The sequence below is a fragment of the Chrysochloris asiatica genome, unplaced genomic scaffold, assembly GCF_000296735.1.
Source record: "Chrysochloris asiatica unplaced genomic scaffold, ChrAsi1.0 scaffold00030, whole genome shotgun sequence".
Taxonomy (NCBI): Eukaryota; Metazoa; Chordata; class Mammalia; order Afrosoricida; family Chrysochloridae; genus Chrysochloris; species Chrysochloris asiatica.
In genome coordinates, this window is record NW_006408548.1 from 16115100 (window position 1) to 16124529 (window position 9430).

General features: G+C 40.9%; 1 protein-coding gene and 1 pseudogene across 5 annotated transcripts in view; one reads left to right on the forward strand and one right to left on the reverse strand.

The window, feature by feature from the left end:
• The window catches only part of RARB (retinoic acid receptor, beta), a 621377-nt gene that overhangs the window by 154711 nt on the left and 457236 nt on the right, over positions 1 to 9430 (reverse strand). The gene's annotated exons all lie outside the window — the stretch shown is intronic.
• On the forward strand, positions 1384 to 5012 carry LOC102811841 (annotated as a pseudogene).

Sequence of the window (9430 nt, forward strand, 5' to 3'; positions counted from 1 at the left end):
TCAGGACTGTAGTTGAGTTAGACCACCAAATTTTCAGTTAGTAGTACAATGTTTCACCATACACCTACTCCTCACTAACTACCTCGTTATCTAACATTTCACATTTATGAAAACAGTAAAAATCTACCATCTGATTTGTTTTGCACTTTAATCCCGTTAAGTCTTATAGTAGGGATGCCAAGGTGTGAGGTAAAGCTAACAATGGCTTTAATGTTATAATGTCAATTTAGCTGAACCACAACTCTCAGTGGTTCAGCAAGTATGTAGTGAAATAATCTGCAGTTCTATAATGATGAAATTTGGCAGCTATGTAATGATTACAGTCATTCTCCACTTTGTAATCTGGTGTGAATATCCTTCATTTTCACGTAACAATAGCTTCCACATAAGTACCCCATTTCTGGAATTTAAATAGGTTGATGAGTGAAGAGTGAGTATAATTGGAGAATTTATCATTTCACGATGATAAGAAGGCATCTATTATTTCACTGGGGTATATGGTGAATGCGGAAATGCTGACACTTAAAATTCAAAACCAGTTAAAGTTGGGTCAACTTTTGAGTGAAGCAAATAGTTACCCTTGGCAGATACCAACAATTCACTTTACTAGGTGGCAAACCAAGCCCAAAGGCTGTTACTGTATTAAAATCATTTCTCCATGCTCAAGAGAAGAAGTGTGGCAATAGGAAACAGGAAAAGACAACAAGATAGATGGGGTAGGAAACTGCATACTTCTGCATGCTCAGAGAAGGTCTCCTCTACTAAATGGAATGATAATGGAATGGATAAGGATGTCCACTGAATTTTTCCTTCTTTGTTGTCTGTTAGGACATTCTCAGCCAAACATTGAACTAAGCATTTTCTCTTCCATTTGTTTTTGGTCTCTGCACAGTGACATTATCCAACACAATCATCATGCACAAATGTATGCTTATATATTTCCTCCCTACTTTTTATACATGTCACTTGTTATAGATTCATTCAACAAACATTAATTGAGTACTTTCATCATACTAATCAATGTTGTGCATGCTGGGAATACAGAAGCAAATGAGGCCGTGTACTTATGGCACTAATATACCAGTGGGGGAGAAAAACAGTGAAAAGTAAACAATTAAGGAAATAATTTCAAGTAGTGGTAAGTGCTTCAAAGGAAATTCCACTGCAGAAACTGTGATGCATCAGGATGACTGCCAGCACTTCTATTTTCATGAAGTGAAAATGAAGACTCAACATGAAGACTCAACATGCCTCATTGGAATCACGATGATTATTTAGAATAGGAGACGTGTAGGTCTGAGAATAAATCCCTCCTATAAAAAGGGAGAAGAACTTCTTGGGGAGTGTCCAGAAAGGCTGAGGGGAGATTGAGGAAAACTAAAAATGACAGGTATGTCACGATTACATTCAGTTCTGAAAGAGACAATTTTGTGTGGAACATAATGTTTTTCCCTAAATCTCTCCCACAATCCTTAGGAAACTTGTGAGAATTTTCCATGGAGGAAAATGGTATTAAGAAATAGAAGGCACAGGCAAATAAAACAGTTTGTGCTTGAGGGATTTTGCAAAATCCTCTTGTTAAAGAGTCCTGGTGTGGTGCTGTGGGTAATGCATTGGACTACAAGGTCAGTTTGAATCGCATGGTCGGTGGTTCAAGCTATACAGGGTCACTATGGGTCGGAACTGACTCAACAACACTTAACAACAAGTGTCCAATTGAGTCCTGGTGTAGTGCTGTAGGATGAGCACTGGACTGCAAACCACAAGGTCAGTGGTTCAAACCCACTAGCTGCTCCTTGGAACCCCTATGTGGGGTCTCTGTGAGTCAGAACCCACTCAACAGTACTTAATAACAGTAACAGCAGCAAGGGTCCAATAGTGTTTGATATTGATTGGAGAGAATCCTTCCATTTTGTACAGAAAATCAATAGTAAAATACAATTGCATTGGAGACCATGGTGGCTGTATGCCGTGCAGTTGGTTCCGACTCACAGGGACCCTGTACAGGGTTTCCGAGGCTGCAAATCTTTACGGGAGCAGAACACTTCATCTTTCTCCCACGGAACAGCTGGTAGTTTCGAACTGCTGACCTTGTGGTTCGCAGCCCGATTCGTAACCACTACGCTACCAGAGCTCCTTATTGGGGACCATATGCCCATGGAAAAGAAACAATTTGTGGTGACTCTAGAGCCAAGGGAGGGATAAACTTCTATATACACAGGTCACCACTTGACTGCCAGAGCTTGTCACACTGTGGTGACTTGTGTGTTGCTGTGATGCTGGAAGCTATGCCACCAGTATTTTAAATGCCAGCAGAGCTACCCATGGACAGGTTTCAGTGGAGCTTCCAGATTAAGACAGACTAGGAAGAAGTAGAGGTGGACCACTTCTAAAAGGCTAGCCACTGAAAACCTTATGAATAGCAGTGGAATGTGTTATATGATACATACAGCCTGGAGATTACTCCCTCAGGTTGGAGAGCACTCAAAATAGGATGGGGGAAGAGCTGCCTCCTCAAAGTACAGTTGACCTTACTGATATGAATGGAGCAGAGCTTTGGGGAACTGTATTTGATGTGGCACTACTCAAAATGAGAAGAAACTGTTATAAACATACAATAATAATCAGAAGGTAGAATGTACAAATGTATGAATCTAGGAAAATTGGAAGTCATAAAAAAGAAAATGAAATGCATAAAAATCAGTATCTGTGGCATTAGATAACGTGGCCACTTTGAACTGGATTAGATGGTTTACTATGCTGAGAATGACAGATTGAAGAGGCATGGCATTGTATTCATCATCAAAAAGATTATTTCAAGATCTGTTTTGAAAAACAATACTGTCTGTGATAGGATAATATCCATACGCTTACAAGAAAAACTGAAGTCCTGGTATAGTACTGTAGGATAAGAACCGGACTGCTAACCTCAAGGAAGACCAGTTAATATGACATTATTCAAATTTATGCACCAACCACTAAAGCCAATGATGAAGCAAGTGAAGGATTCTATCAACTTTTCTGGGAGGCCTGATGTGGCAGTGTGGGATAATGAACTAGACTATAAGGTCTGTTTGAACTGCAAGGTTGACAGTTCATATTCACCAGTCACTCCTCAGAAACCCTATACAGGGTCACTATGAATAGGAACTGACTCAACAGCACTTAAAAACCACCACCAACTTCTACAGGCTGACATTGATAAAACATAGAATCAAGACAATTATATTGGTAATTACCGGTGATTGAAATGCAAAAGTCAGAAGAAAAAGAATTGGAAAATATGGCCTTGGTGATAGAAACGATGCTGGAGATCATATGATAGACTTTTGAAAAACCAATGACTGAATCACTGCAAATAACTTTTTACAACAACAGAAACAGAAACTGTACATGTAGACTTTACAAGATGGAACACACAAGAATGAAATCGACTAGATCTGCGAAAAGAGATGATGAAGAAGTTCAGTATCATCAGTCACAACAAGACTAGAGGTTGACTGTGGAATAGACTATCAATTGCTTATGTGTAAGTTCAGGCTGAAGCTGAAGAAAGTTAAAACAAGTTCAAAATGTAACCTTAAAAATATCACACCTGACTTTACAAACCATCTCAAGAAAAGGTTGGATTCATTAGAGGCTAATGACCAAAAACCCAAGGAGTTGTAGGATGACATTAAGTATATATCATACACGAAGAAGGCAAAAAAAAAAAAAAAAAAAAGTCACTAAAAAGACAGGGGGGGAATCAAAATGGTTGTCAGAAGAGACAATCAAATCTACTCTTGAACATTGAGAAGCTAAAGTGATTGGAAGAAATTATGAAAATTTTAAAGAGCAGCTCTAGAAGACAAAGACAAGTATAATAATGAAAAGTGCAAACAAGTGGAGTTAAAGAAACAAAAGGGAAAAACAAGCTCAGCATGTCTCAGCTGAAAGAACTAAAGAAAAAGTAGAACCTTGACTTAAAATACTGAAGGATTCTATGGGCAAAATATTAAGTGATACAGGAAGCATTGAAGAAGGCGTGCAGGGGGGACAGGTGGCGGTGAGCCTGTGTCACCAGATACCATGTGTGGGCTTCATCTGGGCCAGGCAGCTGGCCTTTGTCGTGGCTGAAGGCTTCATATCAGCAGGCATCCTAGCTGCCCACAAGATAATGGCCAGCTCCCCAGACATGGACTTGGCCACAGCCTCTGCCCTTAGGAAGATGGGGATGACAAAAAGAAGACAGTGCACGGCAGCAACGCACTCTAACTTGCAGTGAAACCACACATCATCCCCTGCATTCCTGTGCAAGATCAGCGCCAACATTGAGGTCCGACACATTGTGGTGTCCTGCGCTGCCGACGTCACCATTAGCTCCATCGAGAAGATGACGGTGTTTCAGGTGGTCCCCAAAGTCATCCACTGCGTAAGATACACACCAGTGGTGGTGTGGGAGGATGTCATTGAGTACGCCATGGGCACACACAGCCAAGTAGAGGATGGCTGCCGGCTGCTGATGCAGCTCCTGGGCAGCATGGCTTCTGCACTAAGATGGAGGAGGATCTCATCCATGCTGGCATGAGTCTCAGTGGCAGTGGCCCCACAGACACATTCACCGTGCTGGACACCCTGGCTACTGGCAGTGTAAAGATAGGGCTCTTGCAGTGCCTGGTGATCCACCTCGGCGCTCAAACCCTGCTGGGAGCCACCAACATGCTGGTGGAGTCGGAGCAGCACCCAAACAAGCTCAAGGACAACATCAGCTCCCTGGGTGGTGCCACCATCCATACCCTCAATGTGCTGGAAAGCAGTGGCTTTCGCTAGCTGCTCATCAATGTGGAGACTTCCTGCATCCGCACAGGGAAGCTGCAGTCCCTGGCTGACCAGGAGAAGGTCTCTCCTGCCTCCATCAAGATGTCCTGGACAAGGTGAAGCTGGACACCTCTGTGAGGGCCATGCTGTCCCCTTCTGGTCACACCAAGTTGTTCCCCCGCAGTCTGGCCCCAGCTTGTAAGAAGGACTGATGTCCGTCACTGGCCTGAGCTCCACTTTCTCTCTGTGTCCATAGGTCCACAGTGCTGTCCCACAGCGACCACTGCCCTGGTTAGCTCAGGGCTACCATTAGAAGTCAGAACCCGGGACATGCTAGGGAGGCATAGGTCACCTCCACTGGAAACCCCCACGGTCCCTTTTTCATTCTCTAGAGCTGCTGCTGTAGCAATACACAGTGGATGGCTTTCACAGACTAATGGATTCTCTCACAGTTTTCGAAGCTCGCAGTCCAAATTCAGGGCGCTGGCTCCTGGGGAAGAGGCCTTCTCTCTCAGTCTGCTCCTAGATGGTCCTTTTCTCTAGTTAGCTTGTTTTGGATTCTTGTAGATCTTTCACAATCTGTGTTTCCTGCTTCTGTGCCTGATTTGCTCTCTACTATGTCCAAAGTGATTGGCTTCAGACACTAATAAGGCTTTATTAACAAGACAGAGAACTCTGCTTTCAAATCTATCACATGTCCATCTGTATAGGAATCAGGATTCCAACATGTCAAACCATAACAGAGACCAGGGGCTGCAGACCAGGTGTGGAATGGGTTCTCTGACCTCAGCTTCCTTCCTCCACCAGAAACTAAGCCAGAACCACCTTCCCTCTGAGCTTAGGAGGCAGGGGAGTAGAGGTTGGGTGGGTGGGGGAACCAATGTCAGCCAGTTAGGGACTTGACTCACTCCTGTACACAAAGATCAAAGTCCCCTCTGAAAGCTTAGGCAATGAAAAGGTCTATCCACTTCTCCTGTCCACTCCTGGCCTTCCACTGTGGGACACCAGAGGTTCCCTGTGTCCTGACCCTGTGGAGGGCAGGTAGGTCACTTGGTTCTGGGAAAAAGGCTTGGGTGTGGAGGTGCCGACTGGCTGCTGGCTCTCCTTCCACCTCTGCTCTCATGTTGAAGCCATCACTTCTTATCTTTTGAGTCCAATAAATTTGCCAAGTGCCTGCCTAAAAAGAGCAAGAAAAAAGTAGATGGAAGGAGCACACAGAGTCAGTGTACCGAAATAATTGGTTGGTATTCAGCCATCTCAAGAGGTACCATATGATCAAAAAACCAATGTTACTGAAAGAAGTTCAAGTTACACTGAAAACACTAATGAAAATCAAGACTCTAAAAATTGAAGGAATACAAGTTGAAGTGTTTCAAGAAAGTGATACAGCACTGGAGACGCTCAATTATCTATACCAAGAAATTTGAAAACAGCTACCTGGCCAACCAATTGAAAGAGATACATTATTTGAGCTCATTCCAAAGAAAGGTGATTTAACAGAATTCAGATATTATAGAACAACATCATTAATATCAAACACAAGTAAAATTTTGCTGAAGTTATTCTTAAAATAGTTGCAGCAGTATAATGACAAGGCGCTGCCAGAAACTCAAGCTAAATTCAGAAGAGGATATGGAATAGGGGATTATCAATGCTGATGTCAGATAGATTTTGGCTGAAAGCAGTGAATACCAGAAAGATGTTTACTTGTGTTTTATTGACCATGCGAAGGTATTTGACTTTGTGGATCATAACAAACTAAGGATTACATTGTGAAGAATGGGAATTCCAGAACACTAGTTTTCAAAACGAACCTGTACATAGACCAAGAGGCAGTCATTTGAACAAAAAAGAGGATAATGAATGGTTTTAAATCAGGAAAAATGAAGAGGACTAGAAGTACTTACTGATGAAGAGCTAAGACAACAACCTTTCTTCAATGTGAAGAAAACAGAAATCCTCACAACTAGACCAACAAATAGCATTATGATGAATGGAGATAAAATTGAAGCTGTCAGAGATTCCATTTTACTTCACCCACAATCAACACTCAAAGAAGCAGCAGTCAAGAAATCAAATAAAGCATTTTTGTTGTTGTTGAGTGCCGTTGAGTTGATTCCAACCCATAGTGACTCTCTATAGGGTTTCCAAGGAGCAACTGGTGAGCTTGAAATGCTGATGATCTTCTGGTTCAAATGACTTTGCAGTCTGGCGCATTAACCCACAGTGCCACACCAGGACTCCAAGCATAGTGTTAGATAAATCTGTTCCAAGTGATTTATCTTTATATTTAGAGTGTTCAAGAGCAAAACTTTTATTTTGAGGACTAGAGTGTGACTGACCCAAGCCATGATATATTCAGTTTCCTTATATGCATGCAAAAACTAAACAGTGAATAAGGAAAACTAAAGAATAATTGATGCATTTGAACTGTAATGTTGGAAAAGAATATTGAATATACCACAGACTGCCAGAAGAAAAAACAAATCTGTTTTGGGAAAACATGGCATGATGGCTCCTTGGAAGCAAGGACTTTGTCTCCTGTACTTTGGGCATTTGATCAGGAAGGATCTGTTCTTAGAGAAGGACATCCCACTTGGTAAAGTGGAGGGTCAGTGACAAACAGGAAAACCCTCAATGAGATAACTGATGCAATGGAAACAACAATGGGCTCAAATATAACAAAACTTGTGGGGAAGTTGCAGGACTCGGCATTGTTTCATTCTGTTGTTCATAGGGTTGCTGTAAGTCAGAATTGATTCAACGGTACTTAAATATAACATAGACACGGTTATTGTTAAGTGCCGTCGAGTCAGTTGCAACACATAATAACCCTGTATAGGGTTTCCAAGGAGCAACTAGTGGGTTTGAACTGCCAACCTTGGGGTTAGCAGTTCAGTGCTTATCCTGCAGTGCCATACCAGGATACAGCACTGCATTTATTTATTCTATTTGGTCAATTCATTTTGTCAATGAGTTTATATAGAAGTGGCGTGTCATTTCCAGTAGAAGGATAGAATAACATACAGTGGCCAGTGATGTTCTAGATGGAAGAGCCCTCATCAGCCTTGGTCATTGAGGGAAGGTGACATGGAGTAGAGTACTCTGCCTATACAAAATAGTCATGTAGAATAAGTGATCAATAAATCACTGTGGTCTAGGCCACAAGAACTGAGTTTGTGGGTTGCTGCAACATAACCTAGACTTACACTGGTTAAAATAAGAAGAGTTACATCCTCAACTATGATGGAAAGAAGCACACACATCCCTATGAAAGTAACAAATTCCAGTATCATATTTACCACAAATAATAATATGAAAAGTAGCAGGTAACAGAATGAAGACTTTTCTTGAATACTGCTCTAGATCTTTAATGACCAGCACATACATGACCGAGACCTCTAATGAAGAGAGGGCCATCATGATGGGGAGACAAAAGGTGACCTGCTTCCAGCAATCCTCCTTATGAAAGCTCAGAAGCAAAGATTCACCTGCATTCCTCTGCTGAAGCATCGCCCAGATGGTGTAAAAAAAAAGAAGAAAGTGTTAACAAAGGTATCAACTTTCAAAAATTTGTCTAACTCATTTCCTCTCTAATTTCTGTTTTATATGCCTTTGTAGGTATTTTATCTTTATTTAAAAATAAGTTACTAAATTTGGCACTATATGATAAGCACTGGGCTGTTAACTGCAAGGTTGATGGTAGAAACCCACCAGCTGCTCATCAGAAACACTGTAACAAGGTCAATATGAGGTAGAACCAACTTGATGACACTTATATCAACAACAAGATCCTTAAATATAACTTTATCTATCTATCTATCTATCTATCTATCTATCTATCTATTTCATGTTATCTACTTCTGCTATGAGAATATGCCTAAGGTAACTGACAATGCTCCACCCACTCTGATATACTTCAAGTAGAGATTCAGATCCTTAAAGATCACTATTGTCATTTCTTATCCAATACTCTTATTTCTAACTGTTGTTAAGAACCATCAAGTCAATTCTGACTCATAGCAACCCTGTATAGGTTCCCAAAGAGCAGCTGGTGAGTCTGAACTGCTGGCTTTGGGAGTTCAAACTGACCTTGTGGTTGAGTGCTTATCTATGGCACCACACCAGGACTCCCTTATTTCTAATAGTGTATCTAATAGAGAACAGGAACACTATTTCTGAATGCAAGTCTCATAAAAGAAAGGATGGATGAAGCAGAATCAAATAATAAAGTAATAGCTGATCTAGAATAATTAATTCAAAATTTATCTTTAGATTTCTTTATTTTAAAATGACCAGATCTATGTCAGTTAATGTACATTCTCTAATAACAAATAGGCTACATGAGACTATAGAAAAATAAACTATTTCATTTTGAGTTTGGATTTAAAAACCTATTTAACAATGATAATTACATCTATTTAGGTTTTGTTAAATAATTCATAATTTTGTTTAGATGTTACTTGCTACAAATGTCTATAGGATAAACTCAGTATCTTTATGTACAAAGCTGAGTCAGAAATTATCTGCACTCCGGTTATACTACAATACCCATCACATCCACAGCTAATGACAACATCAAGCGTGCACATAAAATGATTCTGTCGAATACATGACTGACAGTCAATTA